This window comes from Mus caroli, unplaced genomic scaffold, assembly GCF_978045245.1.
Source record: "Mus caroli unplaced genomic scaffold, Mus_caroli_1 scaffold_11, whole genome shotgun sequence".
Taxonomy (NCBI): Eukaryota; Metazoa; Chordata; class Mammalia; order Rodentia; family Muridae; genus Mus; species Mus caroli.
Genome location: NW_028227266.1, coordinates 33,877,166 through 33,893,642, shown reverse-complemented (window position 1 = coordinate 33,893,642; position 16,477 = coordinate 33,877,166).

The window sequence follows — 16,477 nt, the reverse complement described above, 5'->3', positions numbered from 1 at the left end:
TCACGACAAGTGAAAATCAGTGAAGACCAGCAAAGTGTTGTAAGGTGAACCAATGCAAGAGTGTAGTTCACTGTCTGTTGGGTTATACTTACGCTCTTTTAAAGCATCATGTGTCCTCTCATGGGTCTCCTTCAGCAAAACATCCTCTCAGTGTCTGCTTCATCAAAACATCCCCTCAGAAGACAGCTTCCAGAAAAACATCACATGACAAAACTGAGTCTCCAAAGAAACCAGAAATTTCCACTTCATGAAAGCAGTTTCATGACTGTTTTTCTTTTGTAGTTTAATTTTTAGTGCTTTACAGAACAGTTAGACACATGCCTAGGCACATCTCTTTTTGTGAAACCAGAATATTAATTTCTAAATGTATCATATTGAACAGAGTTTCCTTTTGTATGGAAAGTTATGGTAATGTGTTATATCCCTCCAAGCCTATTAGCTACCTGATTAACAATTCTGTTTAATCTCCCAGCTGTGAATCCCCCACTTAAGATTTAGGCAAAAAAATCTGTGGAAAAGAAACTTGATATTGCCTGACTTCCTAGGTAGGACAATAGAAGTGAGCATAGCCACTAGATCATGTAGGATCCAGGGCTATTTGCTTTATCCTTGTCTGGGTGTCATTAACTGTCCCACCAGCCTTGGATTATATATAAAACAGTCTCTGTCTTAGGGTTCTGGTCACTACATTGCTCTTTGGTTTTAGAGTCTTACTAAAATGGGCAAGCACTGCCTGCTACTACAACTGTGCCTCTCCTTGATAGTAGGTCTCCTGTAAGGTGAGGTCATAGTAAATGGTAGGAGCCTGTGCTGTGTCAGACACACTGGTTGCTAGTGATTTGTAGCTGCCCAGTGCCCAAGGACAAACTGGGTTTACCTGAAAGGGGGACTAGAAATGAAAACAGGCAGGGGGTGAGAGAAAAATGAAGCCAAGACAAGTTTCTGATCCAGGCTTTGAGTTTAGTATTCAGCACTGAATTTATAAAGAGAAAGCTCACAAAACCCATACTTTGTTTCAGCTGGAGTATGTTGCAAAGCAAGGTCAGCATGGCAGTCTAATCTTCTAATCTTTTTTTGTTTTTTAAAGATGAGCAGTACCAGTAGCTGGATGGGTGCACAAGATTTACTTGTTTTCCATAATCCCATCTAGGGTAAAGAGTGGCCAGGTGACTGTTCCTGTCTTAGGTCGGTGTCTATATTGCTCCTTCTTACCTGTCATAAAGTCCTTCTTACCTGTCATGGAGATCAAACATAGTATTGATGTATGTGTCTGCCTTAGGTCGATAAGAGCTCAAGAACACTCTTACCCACCATTAATTCTGTAAGGGGAATAGCAAATATAGGAAAGGTAGTGATGGCAACTGTAGGACTATGAGGGATACCAGACACTGGAGAAGAAAATAGAGAAGTGGTGTTACTCTTGCTCCTTTTAGCACTATTCTTCCTTTTACTGTTCTTATTCCTATTTTTGGGCTTAGTTATGACCTATTATGGTCCTACTGAAAAGGAGATGTGCTCAATTTTAAGCCTAGTGGTAAAGAGTAACCTGTCATCATAACCTTCCTTATAAAGTCTAAGTCCCCAAGTTTTCCCTTTAACCAGTCTTTCTTTACCTGTCTTTGTGAATTAGTAAAGCTTACCCATAAAGGGTTGAAAGACCCTGAATATCCAAGGTAGAACTAAACAATTTGGCTCTGCTTCTCAAGCACTCCCAATTATAAGAACTATTTCTTTTTAACAGAAATCAGATTCCAACTGGAGGAAGGATTCTATCTAGCATCACTTGTGGTAACACAATTCCAGTCATAACAAAAAAAATATGCTTACCTCCTCCACATTGATATTGTTTATCTCTATTAATTTGATCCTTAGGGCAGATAAGTATTTAAAAGATGACAGTGAGGAAGGAGTTGCACACATCCTTTATCTATGTATCTTGCACTGTAAGTATACTCATATATAGGGAATGACAGAGGCAAGGCACCAGAGGCTTTGGGATTGTCCAGATATCTAATCCAGGTGCCAATTGACAAAGATCAAACACAAGGTCTGGCCACCAGGTATATGGGAGGTGGTTGTGAGAATTTATAGAAAACACTTGCTCTCCAGTAAGGGTAGAAACTACACTCCAGGTTAACGTAGCCAGTTGATATGTATTTTTAGCTATCTTCATCATTTTTAGCTATCCTCATCATTAAAAGGCTTGGGATCCATGTCTACTTGGTGAATCAATCTTTCAGGCAGCCGTTGTGCTCCATTTTCTTCCTGTGAAAAAACAGACAGAACCTCATCCTCATATTAAAACAGGGTCAGGACTGTTCCATGTGTTAGGTGATCCAATGCAAGAGTGTAGTTCTCTCCATTTTACCAGAGCATATGAGCTGGAAGTGCTGGGATGCCAGTGGTGATACTCTGCAGACTGACCTTTAGCATCAGTTTGCAAAAAATTAAAAAACAAAAAACAAAAAACAAATTGTGCTTTTGGTGACCTTGAGGGATATAACTCTCTCTCTCTCTCTCTCTCTCTCTCTCTCTCTCTCTTTCTCTCTCTCTCTCTCTTTCTCTTTCTTTCTCTCTCTTTTGAAAAACCATTTTTTTTCAGAGTGTGATACACATGTTCAACAATCCCTTGTCCCATTGGGTTATAAGGAACTCCAGTTTTATGTACTGGCCCATTATTTGTTGATGATTTTAGGTAATCCCAGAGCATTGAAGGCTTGTAAGAAATGATCAATTACATTTCTAGAAGCTTCTCCCATATGTAGAGAAGCAAAAAGGAATCCTGAATAAATGTCAATACAGACATGTATATGTTTCAATTAACCCAATTCTGCATAATGAGTTACATCCATTTGCCAAATATGATTGGGCATAAGGCCTTGTAGATTAACCCTTAAAATAGGAACAGGAGATAATGTAAGAGAGTTAGGGCATTGTTTTATAATCATTCTAGCCTGCTCCTTAGTGATCTTATGTTGGAGCCTCAAGTTGTGACTAGAGATATGAAATTTATTATGATCATGTGTAGCCAATGCAACAGGATCTGAAACTAAGACTTCTCCTATCAAAGCTCTGTCAATGCAATTATTGAGTGTAGCTAAAGGTCCAGTGCCAGGAGCCATGGCCTCAGCCATGGCCTTGTAGAAAATTTCTGGCTTATATAAACATCCCTGAGAGAATATTCGTGGTCATAACAGAAAGAAACATTGTGGGTAGAGAGGGCATTGTGACCATTGGTTCCAGAAGCTGAAGATTGCCATTTGACCTTCAGAGAGCCACCGGGCTCTTCCCCCCTCCCTTGAAACCTCCTCTTTCTTATATTGCCATCCCAGAATAAAGTTTTTCAGAGCTTGATCAGTTTAATTGTCTTGCTCTCATTCTTTGTGTTTCTTGTCCCTCCCTTCTCTTATCACTCTCTCTCCCCTGCCCTAGGTCCCTGATGATTATCCCTTCAGGTCAGGGCAGACCAGGAAGTTCAGAATGAGCTCATATATGCCCAATATAAAAGGGATTTTTTTGGGTAAGAATGATGTTTTGTAGTTGGGAAAACAGAGATCTGGCTGGTGTATTGAAACGAAATGTACCACAAGTTTCCAATAGAGGAACAGACTGAGCCACATATAGACTATCAGTAAAAAGATTAAAAGTATCATTTACAGACTGAGAAACATTCAGTACTGCTGTCAGTTCTGCTAGCTGGGCAGAGAGCGCAGGAGTTTCCATGACTGCTTGTTGATTATTTATAAGATATCTTGCACGTTCTTTAGAAGAGCCATCAGTAAAATTAAAACAGCATTATGTAGAGACTGTAAAGATGTCATATTAGGAAATATAACCTTATGCACATTTAAAAATTTTATCTACCTATCTTGAAAGTAATGATAATCTATAATGCCTTTAAATCCTATTTGAGCAAGGAACCAATCCATATTATGCTGCTTTAACCAAATATTTTGCTCCACATTAAAAGGCCGAATAATGATATCTGGTACTTTGCCAAAATAAATTAGTGCCTGTCTCCTTCCAAATATCATCATAAGGGCTACTGCCTCATAATATGACAGGATATTATGTTTAGGAGATATCCATGAATGTATCCACATAAGAGGAGCCCTTTGCCATAATAATCCTGTAGGTGTACGAGTCATATTAAAAATCAACAAATGTAAAGGCAAAGAATAATATATATATAAGTAACAAATTGTTTTTCAATAGCTCTTTCTACTTGTTGTAAGGCCAACAATCCTTCTGAGGTTAAAGATCAAGAGGAGATAGGATCAGAACTCCCTTTAAGAATATCAAATAAGGGTTTTAATTCTCCTGTAGTAAGCTTTAAATAGGGGCAAAGTCAATTAATGTCACCTAATATCTTTTGAAATTCATTTAAAGTTTTTAAACTGTCCCTGTGGATAATTACCTTCTGGGAATAAACGACTTGATCTGTAAGTCTAAAGCCTAAATAATTATAAGTATCCTGATTTTGTACTTTTTATGGAGCTATTTAAGTACTCTATCAGCTAATGCCTGTTGTAAACCTGTATAACATAAGAGCAAGTCCTGAGGATCTTTTCCTGCTAACAGGATATCATCCATATAATGTGTGATGTATTGGCCATCACTGTCTTATAGGCTGAATGGCTTGTGCCACAAATTTTTGACATAATATAGGGCTATTATTCATGCCCTGAGGAAGAATTATCCATTGTTATCTTTTAATAGGTTCTTTAAAATTGATAGAAGGAACACTAAAAACAAATCTTTCCCAATCCTGGGGGTGCAAAGGAATAATAAAGAAACAATCTTTCAAATATACTACTATTTTATAATATCCTTTAGGAATGGGTACTGGAGATGGAAGCCCAGGTTGTAAAGTTTCCATAGGTATCATGGGTTCATTAACCTTTCTTAGATCTTGTAGCAATTGCTATTTACCAGGTTTTTTTTCTTGATAAAAATTATGGAATATTCCATGGAGACTGGGATTCTATTATATGTTCTGCCTCTAGTTGCTCCTGCACAAGCGAAGAGTTGGCTCCCAGTTTTCCTTTAGATAAAGTCCACTGATCAACACACACTGGAACATTATTAAGGCATTGAATTTTATATGCATGGGATGCAGGCAAGATAGTGGCCATTACAGAAAATAACCCAAGCTTCGAGTGTTAAAGTGAAGCTTAGGCCGTTCAAGTTTCTTTCTTTCTTTTTTAAAAATATTTATTTACTATATATAAGTACACTGTAGCTGTCTTCAGACACTCCAGAAGAGAGCACCAGATTTTGTTACACATGGTTGTTAGCCACCATGTGGTTACTGGGATTTGAACTCAGGACCTTTGGAAAAGCAGTCAGTGCTCTTAACCACTGAGCCATCTCTCCAGCCCTGCCTTTCAAGTTTCTTAATGCCTTGCCCTTCTTTTCCTAGCCCTTGACTAGGCAAAAATCATTGTCTTAGCATTTGTTTAGTCACTACTTCATTAGGACTGCATATCATAAGACCTATCTGTGACAAGAGATCTCTTTCCCAGAGGGTAATAGGCAAATGTGACATGATATTGTTTCAGTAAAGCTCTCCATCCCAAATATGCCCCAGCAATGAAAACACGACTCAATTAATATGAATACATGCTGTGTGCCTATATTGAGCAGATCTACCACTACACTACCATCTTCCACATCTATGAGGCCCCTTAGAACTTCCAATTTCTTCAGGCCATGTGCTTCTGCTTTGATTTTCTTCTTCCTCCTCCTCTGCATCCTCTCCCTCTTCCATTTTCTCCTTCTCTCCCTCAACCTTCTGATTCACCTTCCCTTTATCTGCCCAATAATCAGCTCTCCTTTATTTTACAAATTAAGGTGGGAAGCAGGTTTACAGGAAATCACTTGAGTGCTGACTCATTTAGTGTTCACAACCCCTCACAGGAGAATGAAATTAACATCAAATACAATTAGCCCCTGGTCTATCTGCATTTGAGTGTTAAAGTGAAGCTTAGGTCTTTCAAATTTCTTAATGCCTTGTTCTTCATTTCTTAGCCCTTGACTAGGCAAAAAATCATTGTCTTAGCATTTGTTTAGTCACTACTTCATTAGGACTGCACATCATAAGACCCATCTGTGATAAGAGAGCTCTTCCCCAGAGGGTAATAGGCAAATGTGACATGATATAGGGCTTAATTTGTTCTGATTTGTCTTCTTCATCTCTCCAGGTTGGAATTTTAGAACTTTGTTTTGGATTATTGGCATAACCTCCCCTTAAAAATGAGTGAGAGTATCAGATAAAGGCCAAGTTGATGCCCAATCTTGTCCTCTAATAGTTGTTACATCAGCCTCAATATCTATTAATCCATCAAAATCTTTTCCTTCAGTTAGTAATTTAAGGTTAGGTTGCTTACTAGTAATAGATTGAACCCATTACACATCAGAGTAACTGTACTGGCTATTTTTGTGTCAACTTGACACAGATGGAGTTATCACAGAGAAAGGAGCTTCAGTTGAGGAAATGCCTCCATGAGATCCAACTGTAAGGCATTTTCTCAATTAGTGATCAAGGGGGAAAGGCCCCTTGTGGGTGGGACCATCCCTGGGCTGGTAGTCTTGGGTTCTATAAGAGAGTAGGCTGAGCAAGCCAGGGGAGGCAAGCCAGTAAAGCACATCCCTCCATGGCCTCTGCATCAGCTCCTGCTCCCTGACCTGTTTGAGTTCCAGTCCTGACTTCCTTTGGTGATGAACAGCAGCATGGAAGTGTAAGCCGAATAAACCGTTTCCTCCCCAACTTGCTTCTTGGTCATGATGTTTGTGCAGGAATAGAAACCCTGACTAAGACAAATTGGTACCAGCAGAGTAGGGTATTCCTGTGACAACCTGACCATGTTTTGGGGAGGACTGTGGAAGGACTTTGGAACTTTGGGCTTGAAGATCCATTCGTTGTTAAGAGCTCTGTCAGATGTTGTGTAGGAGCTTGGAAGATAATGCTGAGAACAGTGCAGAAGATGGAGGCCTGGTTTGTGAAATTTCAGGGGGAAAATTAAAGACTCTCTTCAGGGCCATTGCTGTTTTTATTGTGAAGATTTTGTAGTTCTGGTTAGCTGGGGCTGAAGAATCAGCTGTGATTAACAAGATACCAGAACTACTAAAGCAAAAACTTTGCATTACTGGGACTATTGATGCTGGTTAGCTGGAGCTAAGAAATTAGCGGTGATTAAGAAGAGACCAGCATCGTTGAGGTGACATCTTCTGGGAAGTGTTTTCTGAAAGCACAAAGAGGCTGTGTTCCAGAGATAGGCAAGGTTGTACTCCTGCTGCAGTGGGACTTGGTAATGTGTAAGGGTCACCCAGGTGGTACTGGTTTTGAAGGCATGAAGGGGTCACACAGCAGCTCAGGCTTGGCACTGTGAGAGGCCATGGAAGGCCATTGGTGAAGGTGCAGCCCCAGTTGTAATTGAAGGCCCAGGGCTGAAGGGGTCATGCAGTGTTTTGGAGATGCCAGTACCATGAGATGACCACCAAGAGCAGCAGCAGCAGTGGAGTACAGGCATCTGGAGCCCAGAGGACGACGTGTGTGCTACAAAGGGCATGGCTGGAGAAGTGACCCAAGCCCTTGGAGGAGCCCAGAAGATCGTGAGTTGGATCCCAGACGTTGGACGGTTGGAGATTGATTTTTGCTTTGATTGTGACTGTGCCCTGATATTTTCCCTCTTGAAGGAAGAAACTGTTTTAGTGGAGCCCACAGTTAAGAGACTTTTAATTGTAAAAAGACTTTGGATTTTAAAAGAGATGGATATTTTAAAGAGATTGAAATTTTAAGAATATGTAAAGACTGTGGGACTTTTAAAGTTATTTAGATCTTGGGGATGAATAAGAATGTAAGGGTTGAGGCTTACTAGTGATGTGTTTGTGTGTCAAGTTGACAAGGGGTCAATTGTACTGGCTATTTTTGTGTCAACTTGACACAGATGGAGTTATCACAGAGAAAAGAGCTTCAGTTGAGGAAATGCCTCCATGAGATCCAACTGTAAGGCATTTTCTCAATTAGTGATCAAGGGGGAAAGGCCCCTTGTGGGTGGGACCATCCCTGGGCTGATAGTCTTGGGTTCTATAAGAGAGTAGGCTGAGCAAGCCAGGGGAGGCAAGCCAGTAAAGCACATCCCTCCATGGCCTTTGCATCAGCTCCTGCTCCCTGACCTGTTTGAGTTCCAGTCCTGACTTCCTTTGGTGATGAACAGCAGCATGGAAGTGTAAGCCGAATAAACCGTTTCCTCCCCAACTTGCTTCTTGGTCATGATGTTTGTGCAGGAATAGAAACCCTGACTAAGACAGTAACCAAAGCCACCTTGTCCTCTCTTACTCTTAACACATTTGGAAGGTAGCAGATGCAAGGGAACTAAAACAAGTTGAGCAATTCTTCAGGTACAGTTATAATACCATGGGGAGAAGCAACCATAACTCTAACTTCTTCTGCATAATCATTATCTATAACTCCTGGATAGATCTCTAGTCCTTTAATAATAATGCTGCTTTTGCCCAGGAGTAATTCCCTGGTCCCTGGAGACAAGGGCCCAAAAACTCCTGTAGGCAGTGTCTGAACTCCCATTTCTGGGATCACTACTGTGTAGTTGGTGGAACTGAGGTCCAATCTTGCACTTCTTGGGGTTGCTCTGATAAGTTCAGAAATGGATTTCCCTAGCTTGGCAACAGCTTCATGGCCCCATAGCTGCTTGCTGTGGATGTCTGGTGGCCCGAGTTATTAAAAGTATGCATCATGAGTGGGCAGTGCTGGAAATACAGACTCCTGCATATCCAGTTTCATAACTTATTGAATAACATTAAGTTCACTAGGTATGTTGATTTCAATGGATCCAATTTTCTGAGCAATCCCAATATCCTTTGATAGATAATCATTGGCAAACATAGGTTCTCCTATTCCAATCTTGTTTTCTAATATGAAATACATACTGAATGTAAGGCAATTATATCTCTATATTTTATAGTTGGTTACAGAATGGTTACAAAAAAAGCTAAAGAAACTGTAGAGGAACTCAATAGATATAAAGAGTCCTTATATCTTAAATATTAAAGAGGGCATAGGCAAAAGGCTGTTTAGATGCAGAAAGTCAGTCCCAATGGTTAAATTAGGAGTCTAGTTGGAGAGCTGTTGGAGGAGAGCAGAGCCAAGATTTGGGATCCCAAGGTTGAGCTTGGCCACAGCATTGAGTTAAGCTGAAGAATAAGACACAGGACTGTGGAGGACATAGACCTGAGGCCCAGGATTGTTCCACCACAGGCTCATAGGACTGTGGAGGCAAGAGGAAGGACCAAGTCCAGGTGATGAATGGATATACAGATACAGAAATTTGAATAGTCTTTGTTAGAGGTTGGGACTGAGCTGAATTGAAGTGCCCAGGACAGTTCAGCTATTGGTCCTTGAATGACAGGTTGGTGGGGCTATCTACATTTTAGTATATGGTGTCTTCATTTTTATGAGCTCCAGGTGAGGATGTGATACCGTTTGGTAGTCTCATGTGGTCACTAGCTTCTTTATCCTGTTTTAGTTTTTGTTGATGTTTTGTTTTATTTTTCTGCTGTAGGTTTATTATGCTTACATACTAACACCTTTCCTGTTTGCTTTGATAAGTTTATAGGGGGTATATTTTTAAAGTTTTCAAATAAGATTTATCAGTACATGCCTTATATATTAGTGGTACAAAGCAGGTCGGGCTGTTTACTGAATTGGAACTGAAAATGGAGCTAAACGCTGCTTATAAAATGAGTGACTCCTTATCCACTTAGACTTGAGCTTTGTGCAAGGTGACAAATATGGATCTATTTTCATTTTCCTACATACAGATTGCCAGTTAGACCAGCACCATTTATTGAAGATGCTTTCTTTTTTCCATTGTATATTTTTGGCATCTTTGTCAAAGATCAAGTGTCTGAAAGTGTGTGGTTTTATTTCTGGGTCTTTAGTTCTATTCCATTCATCAACATGTCTGACTCTGTACAACTACCATGCAGTTTTTTTTTGTTTTTTGTTTTTTTTTTATCACTATTGCTCTGTAGTATAGCTTAAGGTCAGGGATAGTGATTCCTCCAGAAGCTTTTTTATTGCTAGGAATCATTTTCACTATTCTGGGTTTTTTACTTTTGAGAATTGTTCTTTCATTTCTTTGAAGAATCATGTTGGGATTTTGATGGGGATTGCATTGAATATGTAGATTGCTTTTAGTAGGATGGGCATTTTTACTGTTAATTCTGCCAATCCATGAGCATGGGAGATCTCTCAATTTTCTGAGATCTTTGATTTCTTTCTTGAGAGTCTTGAAGTTCTTGTCATACACATCTTTCACTTGTTTGGTTAGAGTTATTGGTAAAAGCACTCTGGAAATCAATGTGGACGTTCCTCAGAAAATTGGAAAGAGATCTACCAGAAGACCCAGCTATAACACTCTTGGGCATATACCCAAAAGATGCCTCACCATGCCACAGGGCCACATGTTCCACTATTATCATAGCAGCCTTATTTGTGATAGCCAGAAGCTGGAAACAACCCAGATATCCCACAACAGAAGAATGGATACAGAAAATGTGGTTCATTTACACAGTGGAATACTACTCAGCTATTAAGAATGACTCAGCTAGTCATCATGAGTTTTACAGGCAGAAAGATGAAACTAGAAAATATCATCTTGAGTGAGGTAACGCAGACCCAAAGGGATATGCATGGTATGTACTCACTAATAAGTGTATATTAGCCAAAAAAGTACAGAATTTTCAGGATACAATCCACAGAACTCAAGAAGGCTAACAAGCTGAAGAGCTCAAGTGAGGATGCCTCAATTCCACTTGGGAGAGACCAGATGCAGGGCCTACTTAGACCTTTAGTTATTGGCCACAGTCCTCTACCCCTGCGTGGTGTATGACTGTGGGCCTGAGAGCACTCTTGAAAGAAATAAAAAGTCCTCTTGCAGTTTGCAGCAAGACCATTTTTCGTGAGTTATTTGGGGTGTTGCCTCTCCTGAGTCAGAACGTGGGGGAGTGAGCTCTGGGCCTTTCATTTGGTGCATTGGTGGGGAAGTGTGACCACCCCCTCACACCTGAGAACTGACTTGGAGGCATGGGGATCCCCTCTGGAATATATGCATGCCGGTCGGTGATGTGTTCTTGTTGTGTTTGTTTGTTTGTCTGTGTCTTGTCCTTTGTTTCTGAAGCACAGCACAGTCTGAGTTTGGATCTGCCTGAGTTTGTTTTCTCTGGTGTTTGTAGATGGTGGGGTTTTCTGAAACTCGCACTTGGTATTTGCAGCTGTCCTTTCAGGGCTGTAGGGCCTGGAGGACTATGGTCACCACAGACTGCCACCCTGGGGGACGTCCTGGGAAGTGGGGAGAGCCAGGGACACCTGGTAGTCTCCGGAGATCGGTCAGAGGGACCAAGTTTTGTTTATGAAATGGAAGTTTACCCTTCTAATTCTTTTGCCTAATTGTGGAGGATGAGAAAGGGTCCCATGTGTCTGGATCTTTTGGTTTCTGTTTTGTGTGTTTTGTGTATGTATTTAGAGCTATGTGACAATCTAGAGAAGTGCTAGTGTGGCTGGAGAAGCCCTGCTGGGAGCCGATTGCAAACGCAGCTCTTAAAGGGGCCAGCAGCCTTTTGCTTGTAACAGAAAGTTAGCTTAAATTTGGTAACTCTGGGTTGGAGTCATTCTAAACAATATGTGGCATGAGTGAACACAGGAAAACAGGTCTTTAAAGATACTTCATAATAGGGATAATCTTGGGCCAGGACTCTGGTAGAGTGCTCAGATTGAGAAATGTTTGTGTTTGGGTTGACATGGAGCTCAGCTTGGAGCAGCCTCAGCGAGGCTTGTGTGGCATTTCTTTTGTTTCACAAACCGTGACTAGGGAAGTTCTTGGGACCTCACCTTGAGACTGTAAAGTGACATAAACCTTTGTTAGGTGCTATCTAGTGAGATTCAAAATTACTGGTGAGAAACAAAAAGGTTTCACAGAAAACAGAAGAAACTTCTGTGATCAATTGTTATTAATTATAATCAATGGTAATTAAATATTACCTGCTCATTTTATTTATGTGCCCACAACAAATCTTTGGCAAGAAGAAAACATTGTTGTAAAATCATCCTTCTTCACCTTAAAGTTTTAACATCCTATTAAGGCCACTGTGGTGCTAATAAATAATTGAAAGATACATTCATATATTTTAGAAAAACTATAACAAAAATTGTGTCTTAAGAACCTGACTAAGTGTCTGTTCCTTGTTCCAAACAGCCATTAATTTGGTTATTACAGAATATTGATGTTTGATCTATTGCATACCATCATTTTAAACAAAATTGACACTCATTATCCCAAAGATAAGTTAAAAATTGTTTTTATGCATGCTTCTGTATCTTCTATAAATTCATGCATGCATTTACTGTGTCTAAAAACAACCCTTCTATGGGAGAAAAGTATGTTAATTGGATCACACACTGATTCTTTTGAGTTTCCTCCTGTTTCAGCACAGATAATTAAATTGTGTGCTGTAGATGGTGTTTTAAAATGTTGAACAATCAAACTTTAATTTGTATATTAATAGTCAATATTATATCTCAGAGCTTACAATTGCCTAAGATTGTGCACCCCTCAGATGCTATTAATTCTCAAATTTGCAATTGCTTATGCATATACTACTCATAAGCAAAATGTTGTTCTTTTAAGAAGACTGTCTTTGGACATTTAATAAATTGTTTTGGGTTGCCTGGACAAGACCTCTTAAGGCAATGCCATGCTAGATTTATATCTCAGGCAGATTACAGGTGTTACATAAGAAGGATTGGATATATAATCTCATTCTTTATATATTCAAAACAATAATGGCTTAAGATAATATTTTGGTATTTTTAGAGAATGTGCATGTCAAATTGTAAAAAACTTGCTCTTGGTGTCCTCAGTTCCTACTTGTTTCCACATAATGGTGTTAATTCTTGAGGACCTATATTTAATCAATTGCTGCAAATGAATGCTCTTATTTCTGATCAATCAATCAATCAATCAATAAATTATGCACATGTGACTATTAATAACTCTTCAAGCATTCTAGTTACAGCCGTTCTTCAAGAGAAACAATTGAAAGTGTAGTCACTGCCCATGTTATATTAAAACTAACTATAACAGTCAAGTATTTGAGATGTTTTGTCAACAATTTAATAATTCTCAAAGACAAGCTATTGTGGAACTTTAAAAATTATATCTTCTTAAAAAACAAAGAAGGGGAGAAATTATACCCCCATGCACATTATTTAAATCATATTTTTATTTTTAATAATTTTGAAATTTGGATGTCAAAGAACTTACTAAATGCCTCATAGTATCCTAAAACTAGACATAATTATGTCTAGGTGAGATGGAGAGGATCCACTTATTGACACGTGGCATGAGCCTGTTCAGATAGTTAATGTGAGGGGTTGAGGGGGCATAATAAAATACAGAGAAAGGGATGGACATCTGGGGTGGATGCTGGTTGCAGGCATCTTGCAGCTTATCTTGGAATGTCGACCCTAAAATAATCCTGGGCAGCCTTCAAACATTCTGCAGTTTATCTTGGAGTGCCATAAACAGTCCCAGGCACCAAATGGAGACATGGAGGAGGAGGTGAAGCTGACTTTATCTAAGCAGTTCCAGGTGCCAAGTGGATACATGAAGAAGGGAGTGAAAGTGGCAGTCCCAGGTGCCAGGTGGAGACAATGAAGGAAGAGGGTGACATAATTCCCTTCAAAGGGTCAGCTGTATCTTCAGGGTGAGAGTTATTGTGGGTCTAATTTCCTACAGTTTAGTCTCTCACAGGGATTAAAGTCTGGACTGTGAAAAAGGATTAAAAAATAGGAAAAATTAACAAAAAATAAAAAAGAAATGGAGTGACTCAGAGCAAGGAGCAGCATAAAATTCACTGTTTTGCACAATACAGAGTCAGACAGGGTGAACCCTGATCTCAATATTCTGTAGGGCCTAGAAGATATCAAGATGATCCTGCCTGGTCTTGAGGGAAAGGACATTCTGTGGGGCATTGTGAATAAAAACAGAGGAGGAGGATATTTTTCCTGTTAAAATTAGAGAAAGTCTCTTTTGATTATGTTTTTTTGCAGCCACTGTTATAACTGTTTGGAAGGAATGAGGATATTATAAAGAAAGACTATGTTACTTTCTTTGGCTATCAGATTATTTAAATAATGGTCCCCAGGACGTTGGAATTTCCTGAGGAATTGCCATTATCCGAGAAAAAGACTGAACCATGGTACAAGTCAGATGAAGAACCTGGCTCCCTGGAAGAGATTCCACACAACTGATGGCTTGTTGGACAACCTTTAGGGCAGACTGTACCCAATAAAATGGTGTGTAAATTATGGACAGGCCATACTTTGATCAGGGTTACTTAGCTATACAAATCTTTTATTCTTTATTTAAGCCTAATGCTCATGATAGTACCCTGGAGGTCGACTTGGAGCTTCCTGGATATCTTTGTTCCTCTTTCCAGTGTCAGCACATTTAGTGGATCTTCTTTCTCCTATTTTCAATATTATCTTTTTGTTTAATTTGCCTATTTAGGATGAGTGACTAAGCCCAACTTACTATAGCTGGAAGGGCCCAGGCTTTTTGATCTTAACAATGATGGTAACATTTGGTCTTTAGTGGACCATATGATATACTTGGGGATAAAACCTTGTTGAAGGGTTTCTGGGTGGTCTTCAGGGACGTTCTAGGTGAACATACTTAGGGGTTTCAGGCTTGGATGATAAAATTCCACTCATCCCTTTTTTGAGTCCTGCCTTTGGACCATATTAGGGAGACTACTTTAGTCATCTCTATGTGACTGATGTACCTTTCACTTGGGGGCCTGATTCATTAAATTTCTGATACTTTCCCAAATACTTATGTTTTTCATTTTGCCCTTCTTCTCTAGATGGCAAGTTCAACTAGAGAAGGGATGCAATAAGAGGTCTTTTTTTGTTCTTCAGAGAGCGAAATGTAAAAGTGGGTTTTATGTGCTGCAATAACAGATTTTTCTGTAATAAGCTTTAGAAGCCTGGCCTTTATTTTCCATTTTCAATGTTAAGAGAGTCCTTAGCTCAGCAGTTCTCAATCTGTGAGTCATGATCCCTTTGGCAAACCTCTGTCTCCAAAAATATTTGCATTACAATTAATAGCAGTAGCAAAGTTACAGTTATAATGGAACAAAAATAACTTTGTGGTTGGAGGTCACCACAACACGAGGAGCTATAGTAAAGGGTTGCAGCATTACGAAGATTGAGAACCTGGGTACAATGTCTATTCCCAGTATTGCCCAAACTCTGACAATCTACCTGTACTCAACATAGGTATAGATATTTTACCAGTTCAGTAGGCCATAGAGATGTTTTCTGTTTCCTGCCATCCTCAGTGCTACTCTTTTCTTAGATTTCGGGTTCTTCCTTACTCTCCATCAATACCTCTAGAACTGGCTGGCATTTCTCACACACTCACCCCTCTTCATTCTTATCTTTTTTCAACTAATATATCCTGATTGATAAACACTGCAAGTAAGCGCTGGTTCTCCAACAGTGAAAATGACAGATCTGACACCCGCCCTTGATGCAGCTTCAGTTTAGTGATGCCTTTTCTGATATGATGATACCAATAGTTGCATCATCTTCATTCTTTTTCGCAAAACATAGGACCTATGTTTAATAATTTCTCACTGCTCTGAGCTCAACAAAAAATAAAAGAGGAAAGATTTATTATAGTTTCTGATTTTAGAGTTTTCCCATGGTAGGGAGGCTGTAGTAGAACAGAGATTTTTAACTCATAGCATGCAGAAAGCATAGCTGAGTGTAATATGAAAAGACAAGGACAATATATCCTCTAAGGGCATAACCTCAGGAACCTGATTCTTCCAACCAGGCTCTGCCTTCCACAGTTCTGCCACCTATTAACAATCTATTCACTGTTTGAATCCATCAATAAATTAAAACAGTGATCAGGTCAGAGACCTCTGGAAATGTCCTCACAGGCACTCCCAGAGGTGTGCTTGATGAATCTCTTACACATCCTCATTGCCTTGAAGTGGTCATCTAGAATAACTGCCACAGAAGCTCCTGCACCACAGCATCCATCTCCATTGTGTGTTCACAGGGCCGTGCATGTCATTGTTCTGGAAAGTCTTACTGTTTAGCTTTATTCCTTGTAATTCCATAGTGTTTGGAATTTTACATTTTATTTATTTATTTATTTATTTATTTATTTATTTATTTATTTGTTTGTTTGTTTTTTTGAGACAGGGTATCTATGTATAGCCCTGGCTATCCTGGAACTCACTTTGTAGACCAGGCTGGCCTCAAACTCAGAAATTTTCCTGCCTCTGTCTCCCAAGTGCTAGGATTAAAGTTGTGCGCCACCACTGCCCTGTTGTGTTTGGGATTTTTACTTTTGTATTTTATACCAGTGGATTTGTATGT